At 45.2% G+C, this 18,316-nt stretch overlaps 6 non-coding genes across 6 annotated transcripts; all 6 read right to left on the bottom strand.

Moving 5' to 3' along the window:
• Nucleotides 1-2,495: 2,495 nt before the first annotated feature.
• trnam-cau (transfer RNA methionine (anticodon CAU)) lies at nucleotides 2,496-2,567 on the bottom strand. Its single transcript has one exon. It is a non-coding gene; the product is annotated as a tRNA-Met (tRNA).
• A 6-nt stretch (nucleotides 2,568-2,573) lies between these two features.
• trnar-ccu (transfer RNA arginine (anticodon CCU)) lies at nucleotides 2,574-2,646 on the bottom strand. Its single transcript has one exon. It is a non-coding gene; the product is annotated as a tRNA-Arg (tRNA).
• Nucleotides 2,647-3,320: 674 nt separating this feature from the next.
• Nucleotides 3,321-3,392, bottom strand: trnam-cau (transfer RNA methionine (anticodon CAU)). Its single transcript has one exon. It is a non-coding gene; the product is annotated as a tRNA-Met (tRNA).
• Nucleotides 3,393-3,398: 6 nt separating this feature from the next.
• Nucleotides 3,399-3,471, bottom strand: trnar-ccu (transfer RNA arginine (anticodon CCU)). Its single transcript has one exon. It is a non-coding gene; the product is annotated as a tRNA-Arg (tRNA).
• A 674-nt stretch (nucleotides 3,472-4,145) lies between these two features.
• Nucleotides 4,146-4,217, bottom strand: trnam-cau (transfer RNA methionine (anticodon CAU)). Its single transcript has one exon. It is a non-coding gene; the product is annotated as a tRNA-Met (tRNA).
• Nucleotides 4,218-4,223: 6 nt separating this feature from the next.
• Nucleotides 4,224-4,296, bottom strand: trnar-ccu (transfer RNA arginine (anticodon CCU)). The gene has a single exon. It is a non-coding gene; the product is annotated as a tRNA-Arg (tRNA).
• Between the last annotated feature and the right edge of the window lie 14,020 nt (nucleotides 4,297-18,316).

Consider the following 18,316-nt stretch of genomic DNA (forward strand, 5'->3'; position numbering starts at 1 on the left):
CATCTGGGTCAGTCTGACCACTTGTCACTGTTTCTAATCCCTGCATATGCCCCCCTCAAGAAAACTGCTCTTACCATCACAAAGAATATTACCATATGGCCAGAGGGTGCCTCTCAGCAGCTGCAGGACTGTTTTGACAGGACTAACTGGGATATCTTTGAACATCAGGACTTGGAAATGTTCACAGACGGTGTCCTCTGCTATATAAAACACTGCATAGACACTGTTACAGCAGTCAAACGGATCCGGGCTTATCCCAACCAAAAGCCCTGGATGACCCGGGAGGTCAGGCAGCTGCTGAAGGAGAGGAACATTGCGTTCAGGTCTGGCAACAGGGATTACTACACCACAGCCCGATCCAACCTGAAGAGAGGCATCAGAGAGGCAAAGGGGGACTATAGGAGGAGGATCGAGGACCATTTGAAGAGTAATACCAGCCGGCAGGTGTGGCAAGGCATCCAGCACCTAACCAACTATAAGATCAATCTCGGAGCTGCGGACGGTGACCTGGAGCTGGCAGAGGAGCTGAATATCTTCTTTGCCCACTTTGAGACCAGGGTACCGGAGGTATTGGAGCCACAGCAGCAACACGCCACCCATAGCAGCACCACCCTCACCCTGGAAGAGCACGAGGTGAGGCGCATGCTGCAGGCTGTTAACCTGAGGAAGGCGGCGGGTCCTGATGGTGTGCCAGGTTGAATATTGAGGGATTGTGCAGGACAGCTGGCTGGGATCTTCACCAGGATTTTCAACAAATCCCTCGCACAGGCGACTGTCCCACTCTGCCTGAAGTCCTCCACCATAGTCCCCTTGCCTAAGAAGCCCCACATCACCGGCCTGAATGACTACAGACCGGTGGCACTCACCCCAGTGGTAATGAAATGCTTTGAGAAGCTGGTCCGCAGACACATCACAGCAGCCCTGCCCCGCAGCCTGGATCCACACCAGTTTGCCTACAGAGCAAACCGATCCACGGAAGACGCTGTAGCCACAGCACTCCATGCGGCATTAACTCACCTGGAAGAGCATGGTAGCTATGTGCGGATGCTCTTCGTGGATTACTGCTCAGCTTTTAACACCATCCTTCCACACAAAGTGGTGGCCAAGCTACAAGACCTGGGGCTTCCATACAGCACCTGCATGTGGATCAATAGGTTCCTCTCGGGCCGTAGACAGAGAGTCAGAGTTGGCCATCACACATCCTCAGCCCTGAGTCTCAGCACTGGCTCACCCCAGGGCTGTGTGCTCAGTCCACTGCTCTACTCTCTCTACACACACGACTGCACTCCTCGCCACCACAGCAACATCTTTGTGAAATTTGCAGATGACACCACAGTGGTGGGGCTCATTTCCAAGGGAGACGAGTCTACGTACAGAGACGAGGTGGAGCAGCTGACGTCATGGTGTAAGGCCAATAACCTCCTCCTCAACACTTCAAAAACCAAAGAACTCATAATAGACTTCAGAAGGAAAAAGGCAGAGATCCAACCACTATTCATAAATGGGGACTGTGTAGAAAGGGTGGCAAGCTTCCGCTTCCTGGGAGTCAATATAGAGGAGAACCTTTCCTGGAGTGTGAACACCTCCGAGCTGCTGAAAAAGGCCCAACAGAGACTGTACTTCCTGAGAATTCTCAGGAGGAATAACATCACACAGAGACTGCTGGTGTCCTTCTACAGAGCCACCATTGAGAGTGTTCTAACTTACTGCATATGCATCTGGTACACTAGCAGCACAGGGGCTCAGAGGAAAGCACTCCAAGGGATCATTAACACCGCCCAAAAGATCACTGGCTGCCCTCTCCCCACACTGGAAGTTCTACACAACGCCCACTGTTTTAAAAAGGCCCAAAACATCATAAAAGACACCTCACATCCTGGCCACTCCCTGTTCGAACTGTTGCCCTCAGGCAGACGGTACAGGGCAATCAGAGCAAGGACTAATAGACTCAAACACAGCTGTTATCCAACTGCAATAACACATCTGAATACTACAAAAAAATGTCCATCACGCCACTCTTGTGTTAATCTATGCACGGTCTGAAGCATGTGTGTGGGAATGTATGTGAATGTTTTACTGTTATATCTTATTAGTATTTTAAGTATTCTATCTATTTTATTTATTGAATTTTATTGTTTTATTTATATTTTGATATTGCTAGGGATGATGCAATGATCGGGGACCATTCTTAATTTCGTTGTTCTCATGACAATGACAATAAAGTTTCCGATTCTGATTCTGTGTGTCAGAACAAGGATGCGTCTAAAAGCTAAATAAAAAAAAGTAGTTCTCCAGGACTGGAGTTGGAATCCCTGTGCTAGGCTCTATGTACACATAAGGAGTCGCCTTTGGTGATCGGGGGCAGTTATGGTACATGACTGACTCACTCGGTGCCTGTACTACAGGGTTACTTGTCTGCATTTTTGGGGGCGAACAGGACCTGAGTGTCGTCTGTTTTTGGACACAGTTCAGAACATCGGGCCATCCAAAACACATAGCAGAGGATGGTTTCGATCCATCGACCTCTGGGTTATGGGCCCAGCACGCTTCCGCTGCGCCACTCTGCTGGACAGCACCCCAGATGGGACTCGAACCCACAATCCCTGGCTTAGGAGGCCAGTGCCTTATCCATTAGGCCACCGGGGCAGATGAGCGCTTGACTTCCTTTCTTTGGAGGTTGTTTCGGGGTTCGAGTGAGAGCCATGGTTTCAAGCTGGTTTTTAGTTCAAAGATGAAGCTGTATTTAAGAACATTTGAGAAACGCTGAGAAAATAATTTACACTCTGGGCAACTCAGTGTCCAGAACTCTGGCCAGCCAACACGCTGTGCTTATTGCTCCACTTTATTTGGGGGCGTTTATGTTGTCTGTTGAGACTTGTGAAACCACATGAAGACCAGAGAGTACCAATGATTTGAATCACTGAATCTAGTTCCACTAAAAGAGGGGGAGTAGCAGGAGCATGTGTGACGTGCTCAAACACAGCTGGATCAAATGCCTGAATTAGCTCTTCAGCATGGCATCAAGTTTGGCAAAGGCCTGACAACAAGCCATTCATTTGATTCAGGTGTGTCAGAACAAGGATGCATCTAAAAGCTAAATAAAAAAAAGTAGTTCTCCAGGACTGGAGTTGGAATCCCTGTGCTAGGCTCTATGTACACATAAGGAGTCGCCTTTGGTGATCGGGGGCAGTTATGGTACATGACTGACTCACTCGGTGCCTGTACTACAGGGTTACTTGTCTGCATTTTTGGGGGGGAACAGGATCTGAGTGTCGTCTGTTTTTGGACACAGTTCAGAACATCGGGCCATCCAAAACACATAGCAGAGGATGGTTTCGATCCATCGACCTCTGGGTTATGGGCCCAGCACGCTTCCGCTGCGCCACTCTGCTGGACAGCACCCCAGATGGGACTCGAACCCACAATCCCTGGCTTAGGAGGCCAGTGCCTTATCCATTAGGCCACCTGGGCAGATGAGCGCTTGACTTCCTTTCTTTGGAGGTTGTTTCGGGGTTCGAGTGAGAGCCATGGTTTCAAGCTGGTTTTTAGTTCAAAGATGAAGCTGTATTTAAGAACATTTGAGAAACGCTGAGAAAATAATTTACACTCTGGGCAACTCAGTGTCCAGAACTCTGGCCAGCCAACACGCTGTGCTTATTGCTCCACTTTATTTGGGGGCGTTTATGTTGTCTGTTGAGACTTGTGAAACCACATGAAGACCAGAGAGTACCAACGATTTGAATCACTGAATCTAGTTCCACTAAAAGAGGGGGAGTAGCAGGAGCATGTGTGACGTGCTCAAACACAGCTGGATCAAATGCTTGAATTAGCTCTTCAGCATGGCATCAAGTTTGGCAAAGGCCTGACAACAAGCCATTCAATTGATTCAGGTGTGTCAGAACAAGGATGCATCTAAAAGCTAAATAAAAAAAAGGAGTTCTCCAGGACTGGAGTTGGAGTCCATTTGCTAGGCTCTATGTACACATAAGGAGTCGCCTTTGGTGATCGGGGGCAGTTATGGTACATGACTGACTCACTCGGTGCCTGTACTACAGGGTTACTTGTCTGCATTTTTGGGGGGGAACAGGACCTGAGTGTCGTCTGTTTTTGGACACAGTTCAGAACATCGGGCCATCCAAAACACATAGCAGAGGATGGTTTCGATCCATCGACCTCTGGGTTATGGGCCCAGCACGCTTCCGCTGCGCCACTCTGCTGCACAGCACCCCAGATGGGACTCGAACCCACAATCCCTGGCTTAGGAGGCCAGTGCCTTATCCATTAGGCCACCGGGGCAGATGAGCGCTTGACTTCCTTTCTTTGGAGGTTGTTTCGGGGGTTCGAGTGAGAGCCATGGTTTCAAGCTGGTTTTTAGTTCAAAGATGAAGCTTATTTAAGAACATTTGAGAAACGCTGAGAAAATAAATTACACTCTGGGAAACTCAGTGTCCAGAACTCTGGCCAGCCAACACGCTGTGCTTATTGCTCCACTTTATTTGGGGGCGTTTATGTTGTCTGTTGAGACTTGTGAAACCACATGAAGACCAGAGAGTACCAACGATTTGAATCACTGAATCTAGTTCCACTAAAAGAGGGGGAGTAGCAGGAGCATGTGTGACGTGCTCAAACACAGCTGGATCAAATGCTTGAATTAGCTCTTCAGCATGGCATCAAGTTTGGCAAAGGCCTGACAACAAGCCATTCATTTGATTCAGGTGTGTCAGAACAAGGATGCATCTAAAAGCTAAATAAAAAAAAGAACAGTGCCTCTCCAGGACTGGAGTTGGAGTCTGGAGTCTCATCCCCTCGTTACTTCCCAGTGTATTTAAACCCCGTGTTTCTCTGAGTCAGTGTCGTGTTGTCCCTCAAGCGGTGTTTTTCCTCGTGTGCCTCTCTGTAAAGTGTGAGTTTATATTTTCTTAGTTTAGTATGCTTTTCTAGTGATGGGTAGTGATGGGCAGATGAAGCTTCATGAAGCACTGAAGCTTTTCATCCAATTGGTTCACCCCAGCACAAAGCTTCTTGAAGCTTCATTTGCTCTAGCAGGACACCTACTGGACGTAAAAATATTAGTTGGCATGAATTTTAAGAGTGTGGCCTTTTGCACACAGCCTGTAAATGTCAACAACAAAAGGAGTGTGTAAAACATGTATATTGTAGTGATGACAGTATACTGTGTATATTTATAGTGGCAGTATGGAAAATGATTATTTGGAAATGCTTAAAATGGAAATGATCATTTACTGTGAGGTGAGGTGTGGTTAGGTGTGGACAGTGGTTGTGCTCTTTAATGTTGAGGTATGGACAGCTACACACTTAGGCCTCAGTCCTGCCCATATTTTATTCAGTAAAAACTAAATATTCACTGCTTTTATAACCTTTAGTGGGGAGAACATAGCTAGGATTTAATGATTTAACAAATCTTTTGAATCCTTTCCTCCACAATGCTAAATGGCTGGGAGTCCTCAATCACCATGCTAACCAGGTCTTCATCTATTTGAGATTGTTCTCCTGAGGAAAGACAATAAAGACAAAGCACAAATATAAATATCACACACGTAACTTATTACAGCTGTATAATATTGTTATATCATTTAGTAACATTACTGCATGCTATATTATCATGGCATTTGATAGCTCACCTGGTCTTGCTCCACAATCGCTGTTCCCCTTATTCTCATGCAAAGCTCTGTAGTGCCTAAGCATGGATGAGGTGTTGTTGTTATATCCCAGCTCCCTGGCACATAGCAAACACTTCACCTTGTACAAAAGTAAAGCCGCGTAACATAAATTGTATTGCACCATCAGTGTTATGAAAATACATCTTCTGTAGAAATTTACATACCTTGTTGGGAGGAATAAAATCAAAATGTTCCCACACAGGGGAGGACATCCTCCTCTTCTTAGCTGCCTCCATTCTCTCCTGACTTTCTCTCCTCACTCTCATAAACCTCCAAACTGTCTCCAAACTCTCACTAACCGCAACTCTCCATCAAACACCCACATTTTGATTGAAGTCTGAGGGGTTTGTATCGCTGTCATAGCTCCCGGCAAAGTTCGAACCGCTTTATGAACCAGTCACGTGGTACAGCCGGGCAGCGAGGCTTCGGACGTCATCATTTTCAGCTCTTCCCATAAATGAAGCAAGCCTCGATACGCGCGTCGCGGAAACGCCCCCTCAATTACTCGACACACGCTTCGAAGCCTCGATACAGAACTTTGCTTTTCCCCTGTCAGCAAATAAAGCTGAGTTTTTTGAGTTTTTTGAGTTCATCCCTCGAGTCTGCCTGCATCTTGGGTCCAACTCCTGCCTGCCACACAGTGATTCATGACAACTGCATGTGTCTGCAACTCTCTACCACCAACTGAGAGAGGAAAGCATGCTGCCCTTTACCAAATGTAGCGTGTAACTGAAAATATCGTCAACCCTAAACTACAGACTGGTTGTTTAGGGTTGACGATTGGTTGGTTCCACCCTGGAAACATTTTGTAGAACCTTTAAATGTGTGTTTTAAACCCAACAATGTGTACATTAAATCAGATTTATTAAAAATAAAGTATTTTACCATATTGTATTATTGCAACTTAAAACCATGAAATTACCTTAAACTGCATAACTGCTGCTGACAGCAGCCACAGAATGCAATGTGAACACTGTCTCCAGATGGAAACCAGAGGAGTGATGTTGGTGTGGTCTTTGTAGCGAACCCCCCCAAATGAAGGATGACACTTTACTGATGACGTTTTGAAGGTTTAATGGCAGTAAACCATCAATCTCACCATAAGAGCTGGGGATGTATACATAGAAACAGCGTGTAAGCAAAATAATCCACACTCTTACAATCGTAAACCTTATAACATGAAGTTCGTTTCAACGTAACATTTAACAAATGTAGCGACTGTCACAAAAACATCTAAACGTCTCCTTATTTACATCATAACCATACCTTGTGCCTCTATCAAGGGGGCTGCTAATGACAAAAGAAATCACCATAGGCTCTGTTAAGCCATCACTTTTCTAAACTCCCGCGACTGCTGCTGAAAACTGCGCCAAAAACAGTTTTACAGGAAATTGTCCCATCAAAATAAAAGCTTCTACACACAGACAGGAAGTTGGTAGTAGAAAACAGGAATGAGTGCCAAAATAAGGTGCAAGGAAAGGCATTCAGGGTTATTTACACTCCCACCAAAATTACGAATAATTGGTTTACATAAGAACCAAAATGAATCATTTTCCCAAACAAAATAACCCATGTAGGAGTTACCTTAGGAACTTTCTAACAACAATACAAGTTTTTGTACTGGACGCTCAACAACTGATAGTTTAGAAGAGCGTTGACCTTTATTATTGAGTCTCTTTTCTCCAAGTGAGATCTTTACCCTTCGCACAAGTCCATCTTTTCCACTGACAGTCTCTACAACTCTTGCAAGTCTCCATTCCCCTCTGGGTGCCAGTTCATCCATTTCCAACACAACATCACCTATTTTTAGATTCCTCTTTGGTGAGTGCCGCTTTTGCCTTGAAATGATGTTGTGAATGTATTCTCGTCTCCAGCGGCTCCAGAACTGCTCTGCAAGGAACTGCACGCGGCGCCACCTCTTCTTGCTGTACAGGTCCTCATTTGAAAAGGCACCAGGTGGGGGCAACGGTGCATTGGATTTCATGTGCAGCAGATGATTGGGCATGAGTGGTTCTAGGCTGTTGGGGCTGTTCAAGTTATCTATAGTCAGAGGTCTGCTATTGACTATAGCCATGGCTTCATAGAATAACGTCCGTAATGAAGCATCATTGAGTCTGTCATGAGCCAGTGACAGAGTGGTATTCAGCACACTTCTGACAGTCTTTATCTGACATTCCCACACTCCCCCTGTATGACTAGCATGGGGTGCGTTCATCACAAAGTCACATTGTTTTTCAGTCAAGTATGTATTTAGTCTCTGAGTGTCTAGCTAATTTAAAGCTGCTTTAACCCTTTACAGCCGATCGGAGCGGGCACGCTCTGTTTTGCGTAACTATTTTTAAATCCCGGTAGCTCTGCAACCACGTAAGCTAGCGCAATCATTTTTTTTGCATATGAAACCGGAGGAGTTGTACTTACATCTTATGCCATCAGCTTGTCCTAGGTCACGGTTTCCTTCCACATATAGCTTTGCAAAAACTGCATAAAAATCACTTGCAGCAACAAAAACATAATATTCCAGAAACACGCTTCGCCGATCCGATCAGCTGTTTGTAACACTTCCTACGTCCATCAGGCGAACTATCACATGACCGCATGACCTGCCCGAAACCGGAAGTGACGTCATTTTGCGGAAATGTAGTTTTTTACGATCGGGGCCTTATGAGCCTATACTTGTGTTTTAAAAAGTTATGTTTGAGTTTATGACTTTCTGTGTCGTTTCTGGGATGCTTAGGACTCATATTGCACTGCTGGAAATTAGTTTATTTTTATGCATATGCTGTTATTTTGCAAATTTGCACTATAATATTTATTTTCGTTTTTCCTGCAGTATATAAAAATTGGTGTATTTCAAAAATAAAACTATGAAGACACTCAAAATAAATTTCCTGTGGTGGGAAACTAGTTTGTGCAACTTTTTTGTATTTACAGTTTTGGGGGATGAGCCTCTTAAATTTCTCTAACTAGAAATATATGTTAAAAAAACAAAAACGATTTTCAATTTTTTTGTAGTTTATTGCACTTTTTTGCAATTTATGTAATTACTATGCACCTAATGCAGACATATTATTAAAGTTTCGGCTATAATGGTTGTATTGATGTATAGCAACTTGAAATGCTCCCAAAAATGGCTCCACAGCATGTAAAAATATAATATAAGCTCTGGCGGACTTGGTTCTATGGTAGGTCTTAAAGGGTTAAACTCATTCTGAGCACCAACAAAGTTCGTTCCCTGGTCACATTGGATGTGTCGAACTTCACCTCTGATTGAAACGAAACATCTTAATGCATTAATAAATGCATCAGTAGACAAGTCCTCTAAGAACTCGATGTGAATGGCACGAGAACAAAAGCAAGTAAGTAGGAGTCCATACCGTTTGTGTTGTTTTCTTCCCTCTGTTGTCACGAATGGACCAAAACAGTCCATGCCGCAGTGTGTGAAGGGAGGAGAGGGCTCTAAGCGATGTGGAGGTAGGTCACTCATCCTCTGACCCTCTGGAGCTTTGCGGAGTCTGCGGCAGATCACACATTGTCGGATGAATGAGGCAACTGTTTTACTCATTCCAGGAATCCAGTAGCCACTGGATCTGATTTCATTTATGGTGAATCCCTTTCCTTGGTGTTTTACTTTGTCATGACAGTGAGATATTATGAGTTTGGCTGCACAATGTTCTTTTGGGATCACGATCGGGTGTTTGAAGGTGTCACTCGTTGCATGCTGGAGTCTCCCTCCCACCTTGAGGAGACCATCTGTATCCATGAAAATGTCCAATTTAAACAGTTTGTTATGATGTGGGAGCTGTTCTCCTTTCTTCAGCTGTTTTATTTCCTGTTCATACGCTTGACTTTGTACATGTCGAATGATCACAAGTTCAGCATTTTTCTGCTCACTCACTGTAGCTGATGCATTTGACTTGATGTGTCTAGCCCTTCTTATGAGACGTGCTACAGCCTTAATTGCTTTGGACCAGGAGGAGAACTTACTTAGACATTCAGCAAGACTTACAGTGTCTGTGACTTTGGTTAACATTGTCTGTACTTTTCTGACTTCTGGATCTCCTATGGTCAGATCCAGCTCGACAGGTTGTGCTGTGGGCAGTTCATTTTTCCACAAAAAGGAGGGGCCAGTGAACCAGATAGACTTATTTAACTCATTGACAGTGTAAAATTATGATATTATTTTATGCCATGTTATACCCCTAATTAAAGATTGTGAAGTATTATGTAGTTTTAGTTTGCATTATTCTCCTGAATTAGAAGAAGCTGATAACTATTGCATTAGTTAAACTGATTTGCATTACATTAAATTGCTGACTTGTTGTGAATGAATGATATTGTTTTATGATGCATTATATTGCTGAGTTATAAGAAATACTGTTCGCAGAAGGTTATTGTCTAATTTGTCTGAGTAGAAGAGAACAGAGTGTGCTGGAGTTTTCTGCCCCATTTCAGCAGGAGCAGATAAACAGGGAGCCAAGGTCGTAGCTCAGGCGCTGTGTGAGAGAGAGCATGTGAATGTTTAGGCTTTTTATGATAAGGTGGAGGCACCAGAGGTTATAAAAGTTTGAGCAATGCTCCACCATTTTGAGATTTTGAGGCTGTCTGCATCAGTGTCCATCTCCCACGTGTGTGATCATTAAATCATCGTTTGACTCAACCCGGCCGGACCAGTGTTGTTATTGTGGTTTTTTCTCTTGTCTCCATCCCCAATATTTTGAACCTTAACAGCAGTTACACCTCTCGAAGCACCGTCAGCTGGATTCAGTTCTGATGGCACGTAAAACCACTGCTGAGGGCTTGTACTTTCCCTGATCCTCTGAACCCTGTTAGCTACAAAGGTGTGGAAACGACGTGCATCATTGTTTATGTAGCCCAGCACCACCTTTGAATCAGACCAGAAGTACTCCTTTGCACCATAACACAGTTCTTCCCCTAACATGTTGCTGACTGAGACTGAAACTACAGCTGCTGTTAGTTCAAGTCTGGGGATTGTGGTCAGTTTAGCTGGAGAAACTCGAGCCTTTGCTATTACCAGAGAGCAGTGAACTTCACCTTTAGCGTTCTTTGCCCTCAGATAGCTACATTGTCCATAACCACTTGAGCTTGCATCCGAAAAGTGGTGCAACTCTATTTCTTTAGTTTCACCAAAGTTAGCAGGCAGGTAACAGCGAGGTATGTTTAGCTTGTCTAGATTTACAAAGTCACTTTGCCAACTCACCCACCTTGGCTTGAGTGCATTAGGTATGGGGTCGTCCCACCCGACACCATGCTGACACATTTCTTGCAAGATTTTCTTTCTATTCAGCACATATGGCGCTAAAAATCCAAGTGGGTCGTAGATTGACGCGACAGTGGATAGAATACCTCTGCGTGTGGCTGGCTGGACTTTCAGTGTGTTGTCAAATTTGAAACAGTCCTTTTCAATGCTCCACTGGATGCCTAGTGCTCTTTCTTGAGGCATGTCTTTGAATGTCAAGTCTCTTATGTTAATGTTTACAGCACACTCTGATGCAGGTATACTTTGCAAAACAGTGTGATTGTTAGAAACAAACTTGTGGAGACGCAGGTTACCTTTGTGGCAGATTTCTCTGGCTTCTTGTGCCAACTGCATTGCTTCTTTCACTGTGTTTGTGCTCGTAACTCCATCATCGACATAAAAGTCTTTCTCAATGAACTGTGAACCTGCTGGGTGCGAGTGGCAGTGCTCTTTGGCTAAGTACTTCAGTCCATAATTTGCACAGCCTGGAGATGATGACGCACCAAAAAGGTGTACCTTCATTCTGTATGTTTGAGGTTGTGTGCTTGCATCACCGTTTTTCCACCAGAGGAAACGTAGATAGTCCCGGTCCCTCTCACTGACGGGGAACTGGTGGAACATTTTTTCTGTATCGCACATTAAGGCAATAGGATGTTGCCGGAATCTCAAGAGAATGCCAGTCAGATTGTTTATTAAGTCTGGCCCTTGGAGGAGATGATCATTGAGACTTGTTCCATTGTGTTTGGCTGAACAGTCAAATACGACACGCAGTTTTGTGGGCTTTTTGGGGTGGTAAATCCCATGATGGGGGATGTACCATTGTTCACCTTGTGTTCCTTCGTTGTGTACTTCTTCCACGTCTCCTCTTTCAATTATGTCATTCATGTATGCAACATAATCATTTTTGTAGTTCTCATCCTTGTTCAACCTTCTCCTTAAGTGTTCCAGTCTGATCTCTGCAAGCCTTTTGTTGTCTGGTAAGTTTGGCCTTTGCTTGAATGGAAGAGGCATCTCACAGTATCCTTGTTCATTTTTCTTTATCCCTTCCTTAAGTTTTTCCAGAAAAACGAGATCCTCTTGTGAGACCGTTTTGTCACATGCCTTTGTGTCCTTGAAATCTGATTCAAGAACATTGATCATGTCCATTGGTGTTACAGCAGGCATTTCCTTTACCATGACCCTATGGCACAGACTTGTTTCAGTTTCATTTGACTCTGATGAGCCACCAACAATGCTCCACCCTAGGTCTGTCTGTATGGCAAATGGCTCATTGTCTTTTCCGAGTAGAACCTGTTTTGGAGCTAGAGTTCTGGGACAGTTAAATCCAATGAGTAGTCCAACATCACAACTCAGGAGAGGGGGTATCTGATCAGCGATCTCTGACAGATGGGGCCATTGCCTTGCAGTTTCATTTGTGGGTATGTTGTCATAGTTAAATGGGATGTAGTCCTTTGTGTAGGAGGGTGGAAGGTCAATGTGAACATCTGAATTATAACCTCTCACACGTAACCCCGCTACTCTCTGACTTTTGACTGTCATGTGAACTCCCAGCATCGTGGTTAGTTTTAGCTTAACTGGATGGGATGCTGCTTGTAACTGGTTAGTTATCTCCTCACTGACAAATGTGTTGTCACTTTGTGTGTCTAATAAAGCGTACACAAGCTGCTCTTTAGATGGACTCTGAGTAGTGGAAACCCACACAGGAACAATCATGGAGGTACTACCTGATTGACCCACCTTAGTAACATTCAGAGCTGTGGCTGCCATGGTATCATTTTCTGTGGTTGAAGCGACGTTTGTAGAGCTCTGAGGCCTTTCATTTGCCATGTGACTCTCATTGTGCAAACAGGTGGGGTGTCGTCCTTTGCAAGTGTCACATTTGTGGCGATGACGACAGTCTCTGGCATTGTGGTCCACCTTTAAGCACCCGTAGCACAGTTTATTTTCCTTCACAAATGTCCGTTTGTGGTCTAGTGACTTCTCTGAGAAGCTTGGGCACTTTGACAACTGATGACTTTCATCTTTGCAGAACATGCAGGCCACCTTTAACCTTGTGTCATTTGACTTAGTTTTTTCTCCTTGTACTGTGGCTTGTGTAGTGAAGACTTGAGTCACAGATCTGTTTGGTTTGGTCTCCCTTACGTATCTTTTCTCCAAGGATGAGCTGCATGAATAGAGTGCATATGAAGAAGTCACAGGATTACATGCAATTTCTGCCTCGAGTGCTACAAACTCTGCAAAATCCTTGAAAGAGGGAAAATCTTTGCCTTTTGTGAGAGCAACTGTGACTTGACGATTCCAACGCGTTGCAAGCCATTCTGGAATCTTATGCAATAACTTTTGGTTTTCCTCACAGTCACTTAGTATCTCTAAGCCCTTTACATGTGGTGTTGCCTGCAGACAAGTTGTGAGAAAATCAGAAAAGGCCTGTAGACCTTCTGCATCTTTTGAGTGGATTTTAGGCCACTTTGACAGTTTGTCTCTGAATGCCTTTTGAACAACAAATGGCTGACCGTAGCGTTGGTCAAGTCTTTTCCATGCATCTTTGTATGCCTCTTCATCACTGCGGTAGAACGTGCCCTCAAGACACTTAAGAGCAGGACCAGTGATATACCTTTTTAACAAATGCAGTTTTTCAGCTGGAGATATACCTTTGTGGCCCACCAGTGAGATGAAGGAAGCCTTCCATTCGATGTAGGTGATGGGATCTCCGCTGAACATGATGGGCACAGGCACTGGAATTCTGCTTACTGCTATGCTGTCTTGAATAGCTTTAGCCAGCTGCAATACGTCTGTGGGAGGCGATGGAGTGACAATTTGTGAGTGCAGTTGTTGTAGAGGATTATTGACAGGGATGGATGCATATTGTTCCACATGTGGGTGATATGAACCTGTAGAGAGCTCTGAGGCTGGTTGTGCAAAGCTTTGGTTGATAACAGACATCCCATTGCTCTGTAACATTAACTGACTGTCCATATCAACTTTAAACTCTTTGTCATAAATCTCTAATTTTGCATGTGCTGCTTGCCTTTCCTTTTCTGCTTGTAAACGCTCTAGTTCAGACCTTTGTGCATCCAATTCCCTCCTGTGTTTCTCTTTCATTTCTCTTATTTTTTGTTTTTGTTTTATTTCCTCTTGTGTGATTTTATACTGAGCTTCTTTTGCAGCTAATTCTGCAACAGCATCAATTCTTTTGGCTGCAATGCTTGCTTCAGATTGGTAACTTGACTGTGATGCAGTACCAAATATGGACTTAGCATGTTCATATGCTAAGAGCTGATGGAGGTGCTGCCTTTCTCTATCTGCATCATACTCGTCTATAGCTGCTAAACGCTCAGATATGATTTTCATAATGTCCTTTGTCACTGATTCACAAGAGTCCATTTTGCGCCTTATGACATGGGATGGTTCATTATGCTCTCTATATTCACTGTATGCTCTTGTCATATCATTTACTGTCCTTTCAATATCATCAGCCATTTCTGCTAACCGTGAATCTGATAAATCAATTTTCAGGTCTTCTCTGTATACTCTGACCTGACTTTTCCAATGTTCATAAATGGTTAGCAGTTTCTTCTCTCTTTTATTCTGTTCATCCCTTTGATATAAGAGCATTTTCTCTGTGGGCGCACTGGGCCGTTCTGACCGCCTTGGGAACGTTTCATTAGCTGTTTCATCAGCTTCGCATGTTAATTCCTTTCGTTGTTCCTTTTCGTTTAACTGACCTCCTTCTATATTTTCCATTTTGAGAGCAATTGCTTGTTACCGGACCGCTGCTGTAGCTTGCTGCTCCGTGCTGTGCCGTTACCGTTCCGATCGCAGGAAGCTCTCTCTCTCGCTGCTCCCGGAGGCAAGCTCTTACTGCTCCCGGAGGTAAGCTCTTACTGCTCCCGGAGGTAAGCTCTTACTGTAGCGAACCCCCCCGAATGAAGGATGACACTTTACTGATGACGTTTTGAAGGTTTAATGGCAGTAAACCATCAATCTCACCATAAGAGCTGGGGATGTATACATAGAAACAGCGTGTAAGCAAAATAATCCACACTCTTACAATCGTAAACCTTATAACATGAAGTTCGTTTCAACGTAACATTTAACAAATGTAGCGACTGTCACAAAAACATCTAAACGTCTCCTTATTTACATCATAACCATACCTTGTGCCTCTATCAAGGGGGCTGCTAATGACAAAAGAAATCACCATAGGCTCCGTTAAGCCATCACTTTTCTAAACTCCCGCGACTGCTGCTGAAAACTGCGCCAAAAACAGTTTTACAGGAAATCGTCCCATCAAAATAAAAGCTTCTACACACGGACAGGAAGTTGGTAGTAGAAAACAGGAATGAGTGCCAAAATAAGGTGCAAGGAAAGGCATTCAGGGTTATTTACAGTCTTTCTCCTCCATCTTGTGGAGGACAAACAAATTTTGTCATCTTATTGTGACATCTGACTGTTCTCTCATTTTCGTTATACTAGCATTTTAAAATGGTTGTACCAAAAAAAAAATGCCAGATGCAGTGGCTGCATTTTTAGTAAACAAGTGAGATATTTACCAACCTGTCTGTGCTGGATTACTTCCTGCATTATTTCTCCTCTGTTGCAATATCTCTGATCACCTCTCCCGGTCACCTCCAGTTTTCCCTGTCGCTGTGTCCCCACACTTGGATCTCTTTTCCTGATATCTAGCTTTAGCGTAAATGCCATAGCATCTTGCCCTAGAACCATAGCTCTGTCTCATGGTCTGTGATAGTGTAAATAATCACAGCATCTTGTTGTATGATAATCTATTTTCACAGAGTGACTTAGTGTTTAGCAGCGCACAGACATAGATGTAACATTGTGTAGATAGATTTAGGAAATAAGTGCTTAAGTTTTTAAAACATGTTTAGTGGCATCTTGTGTCAGTACAGAATGTGACTTCATTGGGTGAGTAGGTGGGTTGGTTGCAGTCAAGACTTACTATAGCTTTAGCTAATTAGCATTAGCATGTTACATATTGGCTAACTAATAGCAGAACCAATAACTCAGGGGAAAATAAAGAAAAACTAATAATCAGTTTAAAGGCGTAATTTTGCCCTGAGATTTATGTTAAAAAGTCTGATTTTTCCTCGTGTGGCCGGATGTACTGAGCGGTGCAATCTGTGATATTTTATGGAATAAATTAATCTCTCTTTTCCTAAGCACACAGGAGTTAGTGCGTGAGGTTGAGAGGTACCGGCTAGATATAGTTGGGCTCTGGAACCAGTCTCCTGGAGAGGGGCTGGACTCTGTCTCAGTCTGGAGTTGCCCCTGGTGAGAGGCGGTGGGCTGGGGTGGGTATTCTAATATCCCCTCGGCTTTCTGCCGGTACGTTGGGGTTCTTCCCGGTGGATGAGAGGGTTTGTTCCCTGCGCCTTAGGGTCGGGAAACGGGTCCTGACTGTCATCTGTGCTGGAAGGTCCTCCACCTGTTGTCCTACTGGGAGACATCAATGCTCATGTGGGTAACGACAGCAAGACCTGGAGGGGCGTGATTAGGAGGAACGGCCTCCCTGAGCTGAACCCGATAGTTTTGCTATTGGACTTCTGTGCAAATCACAGTTTGGCCATAACGAACACCTTGTTCGAACATAAGAGTGTCCATAAGTGCACGTGGCACCAGGACGCTCTAGGCCACAGGTCGATGATGGATTTTGTAATCGTATCACCAGACCTGCGACCATATGTTCTGGATACTCAGGTAAAGAGAGGGGCTGAGCTGTCAACTGATCACCACCTGGTGGTGAGTTGGATCAGGTGGCGGGGGAGGACGCTGGACAGACCCAGTGCACCTAAATGCATAGTGAGGGTGTGCTGGGAATGCCTAGCAGAGGTCCCAGTCCGCGAGATCTTCAACACACACCTCTGGCAGAGCTTCAACAGCATTCCGAGGGAGACTGGGGACATTGAGTCCGAATGGACAATCTCCATTGCCGAAGCTGCTCCATTGAGCTCTGGCCGCAAGGTGGTTGGTGCCTGTCATGGTGGTAATCCCCGAACCAAATGGTGGACACCAGAGGTGAAGGGAGCCACCAAGCTGAAAAAGGAGTCCTATCGGGCTTGGTTAGCCTGTGGGACTTCGGAGGCAGCTGACAGGTATCGACAGGCCAAGCGGAATGTGGCTCGGGCAGTGGCTGAAGCAAAAACTCGAGTTTGGGAGGAGTTCGGAGAGGCCATGGAAAAAGTATAGATCTGGTATAGCGCTGCTGACGTCGACTGAGAAAATTGTCGGGCGGTGGAAGGAATACTTCGAGGACCTCCTTAATCCCACTGACACGTCTTCCGAGGAGGAAGCAGAGTCTTTGGATGAAGGGGATTACCCGCCAATTTCCGGGGGCAAGGTCACTGAGGCAGTTAAACAACTCCTTGGTGGCAGAGCCCCTGGTGTGGATGACATCCGCCCCGAGTTCCTGAAGGCTCTGGACGTTGTAGGGCTGTCCTGGTTGACATGCCTCTACAATGTTGTGTGGAGATCAGGGGCAGTACGCCTGGACTGGCAGACTGGGGTGGTGGTCTCCATCTTTAAGAAGGGGGCTGGAGGGTGTGTTCCAACTACTGGGGATCACACTCCTCAGCCTCCCTGGGAAAGTCTATGCCAGGGTGCTGGAAAGGAGAGTTTGTCTGCTAGTCGAACCTCAGATACAGGTGGAACAATGCGGTTTTCGTTCTGGTCACGGAACACTGGACCAGCTCTTTATCCTCTCGACGATACTTGAGGGTGCATGGGAGTTTGCCCAACCAGTCTACATGTGTTTTGTGGACTTGGAGAAGGCATTCGACCGTGTCCCTTGGGGTGTCCTGTGGGAGGTGCTGCAGGAGTATGGGGTGTGTGGCCCATTGCTACGGGCCATTCGATCCCTATACAGCTGTTGCAAGAGCTTGGTTCACATTGCCGGCAATAAGTCGGACTCGTTCCCAGTGGGTGATGGGCTCCGCCAGCGCTACCCTTTGTCACCGATTCTGTTCATAATTTTTATGGACAGGATTTCTAGGCGCAGCCAAGTGGCGGAGGACTTTAACTTCGGTAGCCTCAGAATCTCATCTTTGCTTTTTGCGGATGATGTGGTTCTGTTGGCTTCATCGGGCGATGGCCTCCAGCTCGCACTGGAACGGTTCGCAGCCAAGTGTGAAGCAGCGGGAATGAGGATCAGCACCTCCAAATCTGAGGCCATGGTTCTCAGCCGGAAAAGGGTGGAGTGCCCACTCCGGGTCGGTGATGAGTTCCTGCCCCAAGTGGAGGAGTTCAAGTATCTCGGGGTCTTGTTCACGAGTGATGGGAGAAGGGAGCGGGAGATTGGACAGACGGATTGGTGCTGCGGCCGCAGTGACGCGGACGCTGTACCGGTCCGTCGTGGTGAAGA

Source organism: Astatotilapia calliptera, chromosome 23, assembly GCF_900246225.1.
Source record: "Astatotilapia calliptera chromosome 23, fAstCal1.2, whole genome shotgun sequence".
In the NCBI taxonomy this organism is placed as follows: Eukaryota; Metazoa; Chordata; class Actinopteri; order Cichliformes; family Cichlidae; genus Astatotilapia; species Astatotilapia calliptera.